Source organism: Sinocyclocheilus rhinocerous, unplaced genomic scaffold (genome assembly GCF_001515625.1).
Source record: "Sinocyclocheilus rhinocerous isolate Xijiao unplaced genomic scaffold, SAMN03320098_v1.1 scaffold1800, whole genome shotgun sequence".
NCBI classification, from domain to species: Eukaryota; Metazoa; Chordata; class Actinopteri; order Cypriniformes; family Cyprinidae; genus Sinocyclocheilus; species Sinocyclocheilus rhinocerous.
In genome coordinates this window covers 474,294-490,746 of record NW_015651550.1, presented here as the reverse complement: position 1 = coordinate 490,746, position 16,453 = coordinate 474,294, and the positions used below count along the sequence as shown (strand labels likewise).

General features: G+C 37.2%; 1 long non-coding RNA gene across 1 annotated transcript in view; it reads right to left on the bottom strand.

Annotated features, from left to right (window-relative positions):
- Positions 1–16,073, bottom strand: part of LOC107713060 (uncharacterized) — a 104,753-nt gene extending 88,680 nt beyond the window's left edge. The window contains exons 1-2 of the long non-coding RNA XR_001636858.1: positions 15,978–16,073; positions 7,531–7,655 (exon numbers count right to left, since the gene is read on the bottom strand). This is a non-coding gene — a long non-coding RNA (uncharacterized LOC107713060). The remainder of the gene's footprint in view (positions 1–7,530; positions 7,656–15,977) is intronic.
- Positions 16,074–16,453: the final 380 nt, after the last annotated feature.

The following is a 16,453-nucleotide window of genomic DNA, read 5'->3' as shown; positions in this document are numbered from 1 at the left end:
TTGGTTTTCACGAGACTCTCCGGCGCATGCGCAGCACTGACCTCCATACGTCATGCTCCCGGAGCTGCTTCCGTGTACAACTGTTGGCGCAAGCTACATTAAAGTGATTATTACGTTTTGAATATGGATATTTTTCTTACAAAAACGCATCGATTCGCTACAGGAGGCCTTTGTTCACCCCCCAGAGCCGTGTGAGACACTTTTTTTATGGATGGGCGCTTTTTATTTAACTTCTTTTGGACTGATGCACTGCAACACCCGCTGAGTGTCATGAAACAGCTTGAAAGATCAAAGAAATTTTTTTTAATAACTCCGACTGGATTCGTTTGAAAGAAGAAAGTCATATACACCTAGGATGACTTAAAGGTAGGGTTGGGTATTGTTAGAAATTTTCCGGTTCCAGTTTTGCCTAACAATTTCGGTTCCGATTCCGGTTCCATTTAAATGAACTATTCATATTTTTTTTACTATTTTACCTTAATTGAATGTAGTGTTGCTGGAAGGTAGTAAGTAATGTTGAGTAATGCATGTGCTTCAAAGTTGATGTTTTTTACACTATCAATAACATTTTGCTTTACAAGCAGGAATAAGCTGGTTGGCCAAATAGTCCCTTGAGGGCTAAGACACTTGTTCATTTCCCTAAATTAATGAAATATTATACTTATAACCATGTATACACACACTGCATAAAGCCCCTATTTTACAAATAATAATGCAGTCAGGAGATGGTGTGATGCAATGAGTGGTTTCCACATTTTTAAACATTTAAAATGCATGAAAATACTTTCATACTTAAAATACTTTCAATATTTAAAATGCATGATAATAATCACTTTGTTTATCACTCTTAAAATGACCTGTACACTAAATAATCTAACCCTCATACTTACATACAGGGCCGTTTCTAGGCATAGGCGAGCTAGGCGGTCGCCTAGGGCGCCACCAGCTGAAGGGGCGCCAATGAGCGCACGTACTGGCACTTTTAGCAGGGTTGTGATAAAGAGTGGCACGGTCACCCTGAAATATGACTGCCGCCCCCATTGGATCCCCCAACATTATATTAGTGTCGTTACTATGACAACCAATTTGAATGTGACAAGCAACTGGTGTCTGAAAAGAATTATATATATATAATATAATTATTATATATAATAATTATATTATTATATATAATATATATGGGGGGGGGCAATAGGGATTTCGCCTAGGGCGTCAAATTGGCTAGAAACGGCCCTGCTTACATAACAATAGCAGTCTATTTATTTAGGGGTCCAAGTTGAAGTCAGTATGTATATTAATGACAATATGGGACAAATATAATGTAATTTAGTGGCGGCAGGAGCTGCGTGCTGCCGGTACATATACAGTCAGACAAAACAACGTGCACATTTATCAAAGACGCGAGTGCATGTACAGTCGTGGAAAACGATGTGTTCAGCAGTTAAAGACACGGCGCGTCTGTGGAGTGCGCGTCATGGGAAACAATGTGCTCAGTAATTAAAGATGCAGGGCGGCGTTTCTGTTATTTGGTTTGTGACATCCTTTACGGAAAACGCCGCGCAAGGCTGCTCACAGCGCTTGGTCACGTGTCGCACCAGAACCGTTTTCGGAAACGAAACTTAGAAATTGCTCACGGTTCTGGTTCTTTTAAAAAAACAGAACCGGTTCTGAATAAGAACCGGTTATCGGTTCCCAACACTACTTGAGGGTGAGTAATTTATGGGCTAATTTTCATTTTTGGGTGAACTAACCCTTTAACTTAATGTTTTAGCTTTGCAAATATAAATGTGGTTATTTAAGTTTAATGCAGTTGCAGTCAAATCAAAAATCAAAACTAAAACTATTAAAAAGTATTTATAGTAACTGAAATAAAGCTAAAATAATATAAAATACAAATATTACATGAAAAGCATAAATATAAAAAATAGAAATGTTGCCTTAGAAACCAAAACCAAAATATGTATAAAATTACAAACAAAAATGCGCAGTAAAAGCTTTGCAAAAATAAATAGAGATATTTTTAAAAACTAATTATGACAAAACCACATACATTACTAAACTGTACAACTCAAATTAAACTGAAAACTGAAAAATTAAACTAATTAAAATGACAAAGGTCCTAATGTATAAAAAAACACTCAAATAATACTTGTAAATTAAAAATCTACGCATAAAAACAAATGGATTGCACATTAATTAACTTTTTTCATGTTTGTCTCAGCCAATGGAATGGAAGAGAAATAGGATTGTGCAAAAGAATAAGATCCTGCGTGACAGAAGAACTTGCTTGCAAGACAGAGTACTGTAGATTATGAGGAAGAAAAAGGTTGCATTTGAGACTAAATATATCAAATAATACAAAGCGTGCATTATAAGCACTAAATATGATGGTGTTAATTCAAAAAGTAACATGTTAATAACTTTATTCCTCTAAAACAATGTAATTATTCAATGCACATTACTCGTAAAGCATTAACACTGACCTCGTTTGTATTGCCAAAACATAGGTGAGTTAGCTATCATGTTTGCCTCTGTGTGTAATGTTTGGTGTTTGATGTTCTAGTCTGTGGAGAAACTTCTGCTTGCCCTCTGAACTCCATGACCTTTCTGTGTGTGTGTGTGTGAGTGTGTGATGACAGCCTGTGGCGTTTCTGTTCAGAAGGTTTCCACCCAGGTGAAGTACGAGAGGTCACACCACACTCAACACACTGAGACACTCACTAAAATACAGACATTCAGAGGCTGAGGTCAAAGGTCACGTACTGAGGGTGAGTGATGAGAGCAGCTGTGGCCTCCAGGATGCAACACTCACACGCTCAAATGCAAACAAACACTTGAATGATTAACTCAACACTTTATAATAAAGTTCTATAAGTTAACACCGGTTAATGCATACATTATACTTTTACAGCTTTTATTAAATTCTACAAACACTACCACTCAAAAGTTTAGTGTCAGTAAATGACAGTAAAAAAAATTATAATGCTACAAAAAAAAAAAAAAAAACTTCAAATCCTGAAAAAATGTATCATGCTTTACACAAAAATATTAAGCAGCACATCAATTGTTAACACTGATTAGAATGACTTCTAAAAGATCATGTGACACTAAAGACCGGAGTAATGGCTATTGAAAATTCAGCTTTGCGTCACGGGAGTAAATTACATTTTAAAAGAGAAAAGAGCTCTTGTAAATTGTAATAATATTTCAAAAATAAACAGCAATAATAAATGCTGTAAAAAATGCAGATATATATTATGATATCTAATGCATTCATTAATGTTGATGAATTGAACCACGGAAGTGTTACATGGGTTACACTTTATTTTGTGTACTTGTTACAGTGTAATTATATATTTAAGTACTGAGTAATATTAATTACCTACATGTACTTACTATATGGTTAGGGTTAGGATTAGGGTTACTTGCATGTAATTATGCATAATATGCATTGGTATTGTAATAGTAAATACATGTAACACATGTACCAAGGAAACCTTAAAATAAAGTGTTACCCTAATATGTTTAAGAGACATTTTCAAGTAACACAAGGAAATACAGCGGAGAACAGATTAACTGAAGTCTTTTACAGTTCATAAATCTTTTCAGATTTAAATAAAATTATTAATAACTTAAGTGTTTAATAAGAGCCATTCATCTAAGTGCATGCTCTCCTGCTCTTTTCGTCTATGAAAAGCTGGTTTTGGATGACCTACATGCTTTAGTAAATTATGCCCTAAATCTGCCCCATCCACTTAAACCTGACAGACATCTTGTGTATCTAGAGGAGGGTGAGTTCATTTTTCCACTATCTGACATAAAGTATGAACGGTGGCTGCTCTCTCTCCTGTGGTTTAACTGAGAGTCCAGCACTACACATTTCCTCTCACACCTCTCTTATTGCTCCATTTTTCACTCTATGACTTTTTGTAATTGAGTGATAATGCAAGAAAACCAAAAACAGAATAAGCAAAAACACAGAGGGGAACATAACAGAGAGAGAGACTGAAAGAGAGGGGGGTGGAGACAGATGGGCATTTTCAGAGATCATTTATCAAACTCAGACCGTTCACTCCCCTCCCCTCTCTTCTCCTAAACCCCCATGTAATTCAGTAATCATTTTCATTATCATATAATGACCTTACAAAGCCTACAGCAGTTAGCACGGTCACTACAAACCACACAGCTGTTCCCGGCACTGCCCCAAACACGCAATCTGCCCACCGCAGGAATGGACTGTGACCCCTGCAGAGGTCAAAGGAGGGATGTAGATGTGACAGGAGATGTGAGCAAGGTCGGTTCTATCTGAGTGCGTGTTCATATTTTTACGTAAACTCGAATTGCAGCATGTCTGCGCAGGCATAAAGGGTGCGAGATCAATGGTTTTGACCCACAACACTGTTAAAATGAATCATGGTTAATATATTAACACTCCTGGTTTCTGTTGTCATTAATTACAGCAGAAATATCAAAATAAAATGTTGGAGAATGGGAACTTTAATTTATTACATTTTAAATAATAAATAGAAATGCAGTGCACACTGGGAAAAAAATTATAGCAGCTTAAGATAAAAACATTTTTGTTTATTACTTATTGCTTCACTGTTTAATTAAGTAATCATTTTCATTATCATATAATGACCTTACAAAGCCTACAGCAGTTAGCACGGTCACTACAAACCACACAGCTGTTCCCGGCACTGCCCCAAACACGCAATCTGCCCACCGCAGGAATGGACTGTGACCCCTGCAGAGGTCAAAGGAGGGATGTAGATGTGACAGGAGATGTGAGCAAGGTCGGTTCTATCTGAGCGCGTGGTCACATTTTTACGTAAACTCGAATTGCAGCATGTCTGCGCAGGCATAAAGGGTGCGAGATCAATGGTTTTGACCCACAACACTGCGGCTTGCATATGGATGAAACAAAACCACAAGGTCGACCCCTTTCGTCTGCCAATGCAAATGAATCTCTAAGAGGTCTTCCTTCTGTAAGTGTTTGATTTTGACCTATGGAAGATACAACACATTTTTAATAGCAAATCATTCCAGAATATTCCAAAAGCACAGATGGATATGCATATATGGTCCCCTTTACATGCATTGCACTTACACCTTCATTGTAAAAGTGCTCAACCAGAAAGCCTCAGCTAACTTCCAAGGGGGCCTCTGAACCACTTTAGACTATTTAAATAAATGGGTAACTTCAGATAGCTGAAAGCAGGTCCAGAGGCCCCACAGTCTGCAGCACTCCAACTACTGTTTAACAAAGCAAATGTCTGTAAGACAATAAAAGCCTTAATCAATCAGCTCGCTGTGCTTATGTTTATGAGCCTGCAGCGCTAACCATCCATCACCCGGTTTTTACCACTCAAAACACAGACACAGAGACAAAAGAAAGGCATAATGTGAGGAGCGGGCCTGCTGCATACTAAATTAATAAAACAATCACAACCTTTCATGGCAAAATAAGCGACATGATTTAGCACGCTGCTCCAAGAAGTTTCCTTTCAAGAAGAGTGGTCAGAAATGGATGTTTGTGTTCGGCTCTGTGAGTCATGATAGTTGTTATAACAGTCTGTCATAATAATAGTACTAAAACATCACTGCATTCAGGTGAGCTTTATCAGCTCGTGTCGGAGGTGATATTATCAGCTATGAGTTCATTTTTGTCTTAACAGAGTGTCTTAACCTTAGCTATCTGCCTCCCCTCCCTAAATGCGATTTGTTGACAGCTACTTTACAGACCTGTGCCTGATGTTTCGAAGAGTGACGTTATCTCGCTCCAGAAGGGAGGCAGGAAGTGATAGTGGAAAGGGATGAGTTCAAACACATTGCAGTGTGTGCACACAGAGGAGTGAAGGTAGCTTTATCTAATCACACTGCTCCGTCTGATGAAATAAACTTCCGTGGCTATGATCGAGTGTGCAAATGTGTTGTACAGGTTAGTGTGTGTAACCGCTCAGTTTGTTCAGTAGTGAGAAGAAACTAAGACTACAAAGGTACAAATTGTTCTAATGGTGAAATATTTCTCCACTTTTGATTTTTTTTTTTTTTTATATAATAGAAAGAAAAAACTGTACACTACTGTTCAAAGGTTTGGGATTGGTAAGATTTAAAAAAAAAAAATTGTAATGTAATTCATTCCTGTGATGACAAAGCTGAATTTTCAGCAGCCTTTACTCCAGTCTTCAGTGTCACATGATCAGAAATCATTCTAACTTGCTGATCTGGTGCTCAAGAAACACTCCTTCATATATGATTTCTTAAATAAATAAACAAATAAAAATCTTACTGACCCCAAACTTTTGAACGACACCATATATAAAAGATAAAGAAAGTATTATTATTGGTAACTCTGTAACACAATGGAAAATGGTCCAAAAACTTTTTTTCCTTTAAAACATTTTTTTTCCTATATATATATATATATAATTTTTTTAATGCATGAAACACTTGGAACTCCTACAAACTAAAATTGAGTGAACCTATTTTTTTAAAACCTTAAAAACAATGATTCTGAATATTTTCACTGTTGTCAATTGGATTAGCTAACCTGTGCCATAAAACATTTCCATTTAAATTTTTGACTGAAAATAAAAAATCATACTGTATCATATAATTGTGTTATATATGCATATAGTAAATGCATTTGTATCATAGTAAATACAATATTGGCCACTATGATCAGTGTGAGGGGGGAAAAACACAGCAATTAAATTTCCAATTTTTCCATTTTGATACAGCGCTATCATATGACAACATTCACATTTTTGCAAATTTCTATAAAACAATGTTGGATAAAGTGGATAAGTTAACAACTGCACCTAATTAACTAAAAAAAAAAACATTATGTAGAAGAAACATACCAAATTACTATACCGTACTACACAGGGCTAAAAGTGTGTGTGCTTGTGTCCTTGACGCCATCTGACAAATGAATCTTGGTCTGGGGTCCATGGTTTTCATCATCTGATTTAAGAACGCAATTTTAGCAAAACATCAGCACTGTTTACAGGTACCAGCAGCCCTGGGCGTCACTCTGGGGTCAAAGTGAGGGGACGACCCCCTTAAAGGGGCCACTTTACAGAAACAAGAAGACAGGGAGGAGTCCTTATTTTTCTTAAAGTTAAGATGCAAGAATTTCAAGAGGGAAATTTAGTTCTTTCAGGCCATACTGACTAATGGTCTGATCTGAATGAAGACAGATTACCACACACACGCACACACAGTAGTCTGATGGGAAGTAATAAAGCAAGAGAAAGGAGGAGTTTGTGCTAGTGTGTTGGTATGCGTATCTGTGTGTGTACGGCTGGTTCGCTGTGTAATCGGAACAAATGGGATATGTCTCTCAGTCGCCCTTATCTCAGAGGAAGCAAGTCAATGGGCTATCAGCACACGTGTATGCGTGTGTTTGTGTGAACTCTCTCGGCCTGAAGCGTTGTCCTCCTGCTAATATAAAAAAACCTTGCTTCTATACAATTCACTGAAGATGTGACATTAAACACAAGAGTTTAGCACACAGGCACATACCTGTCCCTCCATGTCTGTCTGTGCTGCTGTCTGTCCGTCAGGGCATTCAGTAAAATGTCTGCCATCTCTCTCCTGTTCTCCTGTGCCGTGTTCTCGTCCTCCACCACAGCCAACAGCAGCTGAGTCTGCAAACAAACAACACAGTCGCTTTATAACTTCAAACTAGAAATCACACAAAATCAGTTTCGGTCAGTCAGTCAGTTATGCTCAACAACGTTATACTCAGGGTGCGAACTACGGGGGAGCTAGGGGGAGCTCGGCTCCCCTTAATAAGACATGGGCTCCCCTGAAAACGGGATTTGTGAAATTTTGGGGGGTCTCAAAAAATATTGACAATGTGTTATTTTGACGTGCAATTTCAGTTTTGTGTAATGTGATCATCGTGGATTATTATGTGTAAAATTGCAAAAATATCATTCATTCATGCATGACGGCGATTTAAACCTAATTCACTTCAATAAAGATAACTATACATGCTATTCTTGTCATGAGCATCAAGGTGTGGGGCCGCTGTGGTGCAAATTCCACTCATGTTTAGTACATATGTTAACTCAAAGATTCGTAGAAAAAAATATTAACGCTGGACTCTGTGGTCGATTCTGTGTTAAGGTAAGGCATGTTATTCGCAATTATGTGTTGGGGCTGGGTTGTTATAGGTCTGCGTGACTCTCGATGTTTTAGGCCTAATTGAACGGAGGAATTATGGTGTTCTTCTGTAGCCTGACGACGAGTAACTTTAACTGTTGTTCATGTGAACTCAAAGACAGCTTGATGCTTTGTTTATAGACTATTTGTGGGTGGCTGTTTGTTGTTTTTATTATCAATTCGTGTCGATAAAGTATAATAGGGTAAATCCTGTATAGTGATTTATCCTATATAGTGCTTGCATAAAGCAAGTAGTGCATACACTTGTAGCTGTTATGTATCTTTGTAAGTCATTGTAAGCCCTCTTTTGAGGCATACGCAAGCGCACGAACATAGTATAGTTCGAACACTGGTTATACTATACACTATACAAAAGTTTGGGATCAGTAGTCAGTATTTTTTGTTTGTTTGTTTGTTTTGAAAGAAATTTAAACTTTTATTCTAAAAGGATGCATTAAATTAATCAAAAGTGACAGTAAAGACCTTCATAATGGTACAAAAGATTTCTATTTCACATAAAGGCTGTTCTTTCGAACTTTCTATTCATCAAACAATCCTAAAAACAAGTATCATGGTTTCCACAAGAATAAGCAGTGCAACCGTTTTCAACATTGATATTAATGAGAAATGTTTCTTAAGCACCGCATCAGCATATTAGAATGATTTCTTCTGAAGGATCATGTGACTGTAGTAATGGCTGCCGAAAATTCAGCTTTGCCATCACGGGAATAAATAAAATTTTACAATATATCAAAATAGAAAAGTAAATTTTAAGTGAAATAATATTTCACAATATTGCTGTTTTTACTGTATTTTTAATAATGTAGAAAATGCAGCATTTTAAATGGTTGTGTACTTTATATACAGAAACCACAACTACTGTAATTGATAACGTTACGATGGGCAAGAGCATTACAATTTGCAAACAATTTTAAAGATATTCGAATTATACTGAATGAAGACATGTTGATAAAACATGTTTAGCCCTGGAGTGTCTCATAACCAGGATGTGAAATTTGAATATGAAGAATTGTAAATGAGATTAAGAGTCATGGCATAAGGTAAGGCAATGCCCACACAATATCATACAGTAAGGCTTCATTTTTTTAATGCAATTATTTTTCCCATAACGTTCTGCATCTCAAACAATCATAAATTAGTATTGTACACAAGCATATTCATGAGTGATTATTAAGTAATACATTTATGACTGGCACAAATATGGCAGCATAAAACCACATTAGGGTTGCACAGCAACTCTGGCTCTTAATGGATCCCTGAGTAACCTCAATAAAGAAACAACTGCTCTTATCTTGAAATAAAGAAAATAAAGGAATCAAACTGTACTACCAATCCAGTGGACAAGCTCTTAGCCAGCGCTTAAACAAATCAATATACATTCATTCCCTTCATGTCAGAGGTCAAATCTATTCTTTACTTATGCTGCTGACTCAATCTTACAAACACTAATGATTAAGCCAGAATCATAAACAGCAGGACAAAATTATATTTGCTTTGTAATGTTTCTGCGTGCATCATTTTTTAAATACAATAATAATATACATAAACATTTTAAAATATACACCACCATTTAAAAGTTTGTGACAGGTACGATTTTTTGAAAATGTTTTTGAAGTCTCATGAAAACTGCATTTATTTGATCAAAAATACAGTAAAACACTAATATTGTGAAATATTATTACAATTTAAAATGACTATTCCTATTTTAATTTATATCAAAATGTATTTATTTCTGAGATGACAAAGCTGGATTTTCAGCAGACATCACTCCAGGCTTCAGTGTCACATGAGTCGTCAGAAATCATTGTAATATGCTCAAGAAACATTTCTTATTATTATCAATGATGAAAACTGTTGTGCTGCTTAATATTTTTGTGGTAACCGTAATGTATACTCTCAGTGTTTTTATGCATGGAAAGTGTAAAAGAACAGCATTTATTTGATCTTTTTAACACTGTAAATGTTTGTACTGTCACTTTCAATTAATTTAACTCATCATTGCTGAAAAGTATCAATTTTATTAAAAAAAAAATCAAATCTTACTAGCACTAAACTTTTGATTGGTAGAACATTTTAATATAACAATAAAAAAATAAACATATATTAAAATATATTTTAAAAAGTTATCTGTGTTTTCATTTCTTTTAAAAAAGATGCAAAATGCCAAACTTTCCCTCTCTCTCACGGTCTTCCTCTACAGTAGCAGGAGCTAAAATGATTGACAGGTGAGGAAGCATATGCAAAAAGTGCTCTGAGCGTTGGTTCACCTCAGCTGTTTCACAGCAATCTCTTTTTCTTTATTTCTTTTCATCCCCCGTTCATCCATGAGACAGCACTTCTCTCTCACTGAAGCATTACCTGTCAGCGATCGTTACCTGTTAGACTCATCCTGTCTCAGAAAGCGCGGGTGAAAGAGTCTGCCAAGACTAACTCTGACTACGGGGTCACGAGGTCAGTTGAATCACATCAGACTAAACATAGATGACACAACAACAGTGACTCACGATCGTGTGTGTGTGTGTGAGAGAGAGAGAGAGAGAGAGAGAGAGAGAGAGAGAGAGAGAGAGAGAGAGAGAGAGAGAGAGAGAGAGAGAGAGAGAGAGAGAGAGAGAGAGAGAGAGAGAGAGAGAGAGAGAGATAGATAGAGAGAGAGAGAGAGAAAAACTGTGTTTTGTTTTTACAAGGTGGGTTGATGAGAGAAATTTTCACAACCAACTTACGTTTACCACCCTATATATGTGCACCTTATCTGTGCGTGTGCTTGTTTACCCCTGAATGATGGTAGCTGTCATCAGATGGGTGATGTTGTGCAGTGCTCCTGGGTTCAGGACCACAGTGAAGAGGGTGAGACAGAGGGCAAGTGACTAACAGAGGCAACTGTGTGTATTTATATAAGGAAACACACTTCAGGTTACCCTCCATAATCGCTTCAGCTTTCAAAGTAAATATCATGACAGTTAATAATGTCGTTAGTGATGGTAGCTGTCATCAGATGGGTGATGTTGTGCAGTGCTCCTGGGTTCAGGACCACAGTGAAGAGGGTGAGACAGAGGGCAAGTGACTAACAGAGGCGACTGTGTGTATTTGTATAAGGAAACACACTTCAGGTTACCCCACGCTAACAGAGGGGAAGAATAAACACACATGCACACTCACCAGGACTATGTGACAGGTACATCAGCCAACCAATGGCAGAAAGGCAATCTAAAATACCAACAGAAACCTGAACAGCTAGCGCCAAACTAAGATAATGTATGACACGAGGATTTAAAACGCTTAACTGCCTCAGAGGCAACTGTGTGTATTTATATAAGGAAACACACTTCAGGTTACCCTACGCTAACAGAGGGGAAGAATAAACACACATGCACACTCACCAGGACTATGTGACAGGTACATCAGCCAACCAATGGCAGAAAGGCCATCTAAAATACCAACAGAAACCTGAACAGCTAGCGCCAAACTAAGATAATGTATGACATGAGGATTTAAAACGCATAACTGCCAGTGGGCATTCTCTAGAAAACCTACGTTTGACAAACACACACACACACACACTAAATTTACACAGCTGGACTGTATTTGATCAATTCATTAAACATATAGGCAGCATGACAACAGTAACAGTATGTGTTTCACAGTATGTTTTTTGTTTGATGGACTTATGAGTTGGAAATTAGTGTGCTCAAGGCAGTTTTATGTTAATAGGATAAAAAAAAGGAGTAAAATGCAATTTCAGCATGTATCATTTAATAACTTAAATGCCAAGTGAATTCAATTTCTCAATAAGTTCTCAATAAAATTAACATTTTATGTCATTCATTCGTTATGATTTTCTTTCTTCTATGGAACATAAAATAATATATTTTGAGAAATGTCTCTGTGTTTTTTTGTGCATACAATGGAAGTTAATGGTCATCAAAACAGTTTGGTTACCAACATTTTTTAAATATCTTCTTTGATGTTCCACAGAATAAAGTAAGTCATACAGGTTTGGAATGATATGAGGATGAGTAAACAATGACAGAATTTGTGATTTTTTTTGGGGGGGGGGTGAACTATCACTTTAAGGAATGTATGAAATCCATATAATTGGATCATTTACTTGGAACATATCATTTACTTGGAACTAACTTTACCGAAATAAGGGTTGCACTCTTAAAAATAGCATGGCATGGATGGTTCCACGAAGACCCTTGAACATTCATGGAACCTTTCAAATGCAGAAAAGGTTCATTAGTGGAAACATTTTTCTTTAGATTTTGAAAATGTTTTTCAAAATGGTTCTTTTAGGAACTGTTCACTGATACCCCTTTTCCACCAGCATGAACCAGGTGCTAGTTCAGAGCCAGTGCTATTGCCGGTTCGGAGTTGGTTCAACTGGAGAGCCTTCTAAGAACCGGTTTGCCTTTCCATGGGCTAGAGAGCCACCACAGAGCCAGGTCTTACGTCACTGAATAAGTCTTATCTTTCCCAGTAATGCTAGCACGGCAGTGCCAAACACAACAGGCCTGTTCAAGATGCATCGGCAGCATGCAAACCGATCGGCGCATGACACCAAAGCACCGCGAAAGCGATCCAAAAGCATAAAGTGAGTCGTCTACTTTCCAATCACTCCTGCGGCACACCGACCGGTCCTCGCAGCGCCGATGCAGCCCGAACAAGCCTAAACACACCATCAACAATGGCGGACATTGCATTGCTATCGATGTTCATGGCTATGCGAACCTACATCGTCATCCAAACACGGCGAATTCACCGTGTTCGTGTTTAGCTGCCATTTCAAAAATGGCAGTCAAAAGTTTCTGTTCATCTTGTTGGTCACGGTATCCCCGCCCCCAGCCCCTGATGCAAGCGGTTCTTACTTCTAGACCAGCAATGTTTTGGTGCTACTTACGAACCACTTTTCCTGGTTCGGAGCTGGTGCTTTGGGTGTCAAAAGACAAAGAACCGATTTGAAACTAGGCTCTGGCTCCGAACCAGCACTCAAACTGCCTTGGTGGAAAAGAGGTATGAAAGGTTCTTTGGGGAACCAAAAATGGTTCTTCTGTGGCATCACTGCAAAAACCTTTATTTTTAAAAGTGTGGGTAATTACTCCGAACCTAATTTCTTTCTAGTATGTGAAAAGCAGTATGTCAAATGAGTCTAAATAAGAAGTATTCATAAAAGAGTAAGGTTCCACGATTCCAAAATACATATCTGATTGATTTTTAATATCCAATGAGGCCACAGGAGACACGTATTCAGTGAGGAACAGTAACACCGCTGACATAGTAGGTCACATGACAATAGCAGCATGTCGCATACAAAATGTCAGGATTATATTCATACTACACACATTAACTTTTGGGTTAATATAAAACACGTTTTCCACAGTCGAGAATCAAATTCTTCATCAAAAACCGTACATATACTCCACTAATGTCTGACAACCAAATAATTTGCTTGACTACATTACATTTTAATCAGTGTACCTATTGTTTTATCTTTCAAAACATGGCAAATCTCTTTTTTTTGTAAACATTTTGCTTGAAAAGTGTTATTTTTCTTTTAAAGGGGTCATATGATGCTAATTTAAAGATCATTATTTTGTGTGTTTGGTGTAACAGAATATGTTGACATGCTTTAATGTTCAAAAAACATTATTTTTCAAGTGGTTGACTCTTAACTTTTATAAAGAATATCTCTTTGGATTTGAGACTTTAGTCTTTGCAACTTTACAGATCTTCTTTATGCACCAAGAGCTTGTAACACTCCAAAGAGAAAGGAAAACTTGAAATCGCATCATATGACCCCTTTAAATAAATATCATCAATACATTTTAAAGTGCAAATCAGGTGTTCAAATATTTTTTTGGGCCTTCTGTGCCCATGCACAGACACATATCTCACTGTAGTTGGTGGGACATGTTTTAGGGGGTAGTTATGTCCAGCACAGATGGTCCTCACCACAGTTGATGGGCTGAAGCACTGTAAGGGTACAGCAGACTGAATCACACATACCATGTTAAACACGTAGAGCGCAGACAATATATATACACATGCATGTCTCTGTCTGTGTGTGTGTGTGTGTGTGTGTGTGTGTGTGTGATTGAGAGCTTGGCCTTTCAGCCAGATTGACCCTCTGATCTCTCTGAGGCTCATCAATTACCTCTCCCCTCAGAGCCAGCACGCTGAGAGAATGGATTATATGAAGTGTAAAACATTAGAAAAATGTGTTCACAACATCACAGCAATGTGTCCGAGGACAGAGGAGGGGACAGATAATAGAAACCCAGCTGCTGAAGAGCACAACGCAACAAGTGACAGCATTTGAAGGCATTGTAGGGCAGCTCTGTGGGCCGCGGGCTTTTGTGCTGGGGATTGTGGTTCCTCTAGCCAGAGGCAACTGGACATATGCTTTTTGCTTGAGCTAATGAGGCAAAGGCTAAACGCTTTGTTATTTTCTTTCTTTATCTGCCATGGTTTGTCTCTCTCTGCCTCTTTTAGGTGGGAACGTTTTAAAAAAGGCAACTGCAAACCAAAAGCCCTTGATAACATCTCAAATCACCAAATCTGCTGCCTAATATGTCTATAGATTAAGAGTTCAATGATTCTACCACTCTTTCTGTATACGTAATATAAGCTCCAAAAATCTCATCTGCAGAGCCGTTTCACCCAAAAGATTTCAACTACATCCATGAATACAAACTGTACGAGTAAAAAAAGGCTCTACTAATAATTCAAGTAAATGTACTTAGTAATACCATGTTTTAAAGCAAAGTATTATGGAATTCTTTGCCTTACACACTCACATTACTATATCATAGCACCAACATTACTAAATTATTAATAATAATTATCAATTTATCTATTATATCAATTATCCATTAATTATATTTAATTATCCACCACTATTGTGTGTAATTATAATTTATTATTTTTATTATATATAATTATATGCAATTATTATATGTAATTATATGGAAATATACACATAAACACTACTAAACGTCCGGGGTGAGTAAATTTTTTTTTAATTATTATTATTTTATTATTATTTTGTTTTATTTATTTATTTATAAATTAATACTTTTTTATTCAAGAATGCATTAAATTAGATTAAAAAGTGACAGTAAAGAAAAAATTCCTATTGATCTTTTTATTCAAAGAAACCCCCCCCCCCCAAAAAAAGAAGATTGAGGTTTTCACAAATAGTATGCAGCACAACTGTTTTCAACATTGCTAATAATAAGAAATGCTTCTTAGAATGATTTCTAATGGATCATGTGACAGAAGACTGGAGTAATGGCTGCTGAAAAGCTTGAGCAAGGCACCGAACCCCCAACTGCTCCCCGGGCGCCGCAGCATAAATGGCTGCCCACTGATCCGGGTGCGTGTTCACGGTGTGTGTGTGTTCACTGCTGTGTGTGTGCACTTAGGATGGGTTAAATGCAGAGCACTAATTCTGAGTATGGGTAACCATACTTGGCCACATGTCACGTCACTCACAAAAAATTCAGCTTCTCTATAACGTTCCACAACATATTTTCAAATGTATTAAAGTAGAAAACAGTTATTTTAAATGGTAATACTATTTCACAATATTACTGCTTTTACTGTATTTTTGATCAAATAAATACAGCCTTGATGAGCTTAAGAGACTTTTACAAATCTTACTCCAAACATATAAATGGTGGTATGTATGTTTTATGGTTGGTTATGACAACTAATCCAATATCAGTGTCTTTAAAATCACGTTTGCTGTTCTCAGTACTCTGTCTCTTGAATGTATCACTTACTTTGTGACTTCATACCCACTTCCACTCTCTCTCATACACAAACATATGTATACACATATGCCTCATCTCTCTCCACCTCCATCTCCTTCTGGATCTGCCTGCTGATCAGAGATTAGAGATTAGCGTCTTGTACCCACATTTCTCCTGCCAGTGAAAGCTTTTGGCAGTGGGAGCGAGGCCAAAACCTCACTCTCTCCTCACTCCACACAGATTCATTTTCAGCACTTAAAGAATGTGAACTCTAGGCAGAGATTACCATCACATAGACCTGAAGCCATTTTCATTATGTGTCTTTTTTCTACGGTGGCTGAAAAGTGACATTTGGGAAAAAGATTAACGTAGGCTTGCCACTAAAAGAACGAAACCCAACCCAAGTTGTACCGACTACAATTTATGATGTTATAGGAGATGCCGTGTTGTGTAATTTATATGTCATCTAAATGCTGAAAATATCAGTAGTGAAGTGAATGAAGCAA